General features: G+C 45.9%; 1 pseudogene across 1 annotated transcript; it reads right to left on the minus strand.

The window, feature by feature from the left end:
• Positions 1-360: 360 nt before the first annotated feature.
• On the minus strand, positions 361-842 carry LOC308271758 (jupiter microtubule associated homolog 1-like; annotated as a pseudogene). The gene has a single exon. The product of its transcript is annotated as a jupiter microtubule associated homolog 1-like (transcript).
• Positions 843-2557: the final 1715 nt, after the last annotated feature.

Here is a 2557-nt window from a genome sequence, read left to right on the forward strand (position 1 = left end):
GCCTGGGAAACCCACATACAATGCCAAAACCTTAGTACAAAGGAGCCATGAACACATCAGGAACCAGGTCATTTGTTCTTAAAAACATGGTACTAAGTGTCACAAAGCTTTGCCTCCAGTCTACTACTAGAAAATACTCATGCCATGGCTCACAAACCCAGGATGCAGAGAAAGAAATCTGTTCTTCAAAAACAAAAAAGAGGAAGGAAAAGAAGAGGAGGAAAAGGACAGCCATACATAAAGTGCTTCTTTTTTAATGAAACAAGTCCCAAAGATGGAGATTTAGGCTCAAGTTGTGCAGCTCACACCAGCATGGAGAAAACAAACAGAAACAAAGTGACAGAGTGGGGACAGTCAGAGCTAACCCAACAGGAGGCTGGACTTGCCACCAGGAGGCTTTCTTCTACCTGGCACGGGGGCTGGAGCCATGGGGCTGGAGCCACGGGGCTGGGCATGGCCCTGGCGAGCACCGGCTTTTCTTTCCTCTGCCCCAGGCTGGTTTGCAAGTCTGTGTCCACGTTTTCATGAATATCGCCTTTGCCCTTCAAATCCAAGAAGCCTCCAGAACTTGCTTTGGAGGAGTTCCGTCTCTGTGGTCCAGATGACTCAGAATCTCTCCTGCCACCACTAGATTTGGCACCTGCTGAGTTGGTCTAAGAAGGAGGATTCTCTTCAAGTGTCCCCAAAATGATAGAGGCCCTTTTATTCCTCCTCACAGGCCATTCTGTGGGTTCATCGGAGCCTAATGAAAACTTGGATCTACCACCTGGAGGCCGCAAGACCCGGGAGCTATTCCTGCTGTTGGGATCCACGTCCTTGAAGGTGGTGGTGGTGGTGGTCATGGCCCCAAGGAACAAGGTAGCCTGACATAGGAGCAGAACTGGTAGACCCGAGGGTGCCCAGGGGAATCCCTGACCTACACCCAGGCACTGCTGCAGGAGCCTCCACCTGTCTCTACTTTCTACCTTTATTCAGGTCCTTCTTGTGTCTTACCTACATAGCATGATACCTCCAACTGATCCCTCTGTCTCAGTTCTGATCTCTTCCAACCCACCTTTCATATTGTTTCCAGAATGATCTTATCCCCCCTTCTAATGCAGGTGGAAGGAAATATTCATCCAAATAAAGCCTTTGAGCAGTATTTTAAACCTTCTATAGTCTGTGATGTTTTCGTTCTGATAACAACCACAGCGTTCTTATCACCCATGCGGGAAGTATCCCCACACCTTCCCTCATTCCTGTCCCATGATCGTTCCTGTGCCCCATTGCCGAGGACCCAACACCTTCCCCTGCCCTCTCCACCTGATGTACATACACCCTTCAAATTCTTCTGGAGCTTTCCTTCTCTTGGAAGCCTTCTCTGAGCCCTCCGACTGACTTGGGTGCCCTTGATCTGTGTGGTCTAAACTGCCATTAGGCACTCTGTGCCCCAAGCTGTCACTGTTAATTGCCTATATCCTTTCCTAGGTGACAAGCTCCGTAAGAACAGGGACTGTTCTTTTTTTCTTCTGTATACTCAGTACCAAATAACTGATGTATGGTGAACCATCGTGAATTTAGTTGAATGAGTGTACAAACTGGTTTTTATGCATTTTGCAGAGAAGATGTATGAGAAAATTCTATAAGTTGCATTTTTATCTCTTAATTTTATTGTTTGGCTTTGATAAAGCAAAGTATTTATCAATACCCCCCAAAGCCAGTTGGAATAAAAACACAGAAAGCCTTGAGTGACTCTGAGTCTCAGCTGTGAAATATAGGACTATGAAATTCAGACACACTCATTAACCAGTACCTCCTTAATTTTGGAATAGCATCCTATTAGACAAATGATTTACATTTACTGTATAAGTGTAAACAACTCATTCATGAATATTAAGCAGCATCTGTATGTCATTTAAATAAGGGAATTACTGTCCTGGGGAAGTTAGAAACAGGAAAAGTGAGAAGAAAAACAATAAGAGGAAAGGATTAGAGAAGCTCAAACGTTTGTTTGTCTTGTCTGCCATAGGAACATAACTCCCATGGGGGCAGAAGCATGTCTTGTTCACCCTGCATTCCCAGTGCCATGCATATTGCTGGGCTCATAATGCACAACAGAGAAAGGAAAGAAAACAAAGAGGAATAAAAGAGATGGAAGCTGGGTGATCTGGAAACCACAATAGACCCATTTTGAAAGTACAGGTGTAGCTCGCTCTACCTGGGACATGCACGGTATTTTCAGCAGATGGGGCAGGTGTTGCCTGGGGTCACTGGGCTCTATGCTTAGCCTTGTTACCCACGCTCTTCCTTGAGGGCAGGAAGCCTGTGCACGCTATTTCTGAGAATTTTTGGTTGGCTGATTTACTAGATTCTGCCAGTGGGAGGTGCTATTGGGAGGCTGGATGCTGGGAGGAAGAGAAAAGCTATTCTTTGCAGCTCTGAGCAGCAGTAGCAGCAAAGTAAGCTCTCAGAGGAAGCCCTGAGGACTTAGGAAACATGAGCCCTGGGATATCATTTTCTCCCGTGCTCTTTTAGTGTCTTTCTACAGTTACTTATCTTTGGGCAACTTTGCCTTTGG

This window comes from Muscardinus avellanarius (assembly GCF_963383645.1).
Source record: "Muscardinus avellanarius genome assembly, chromosome: 12".
NCBI classification, from domain to species: domain Eukaryota; kingdom Metazoa; phylum Chordata; class Mammalia; order Rodentia; family Gliridae; genus Muscardinus; species Muscardinus avellanarius.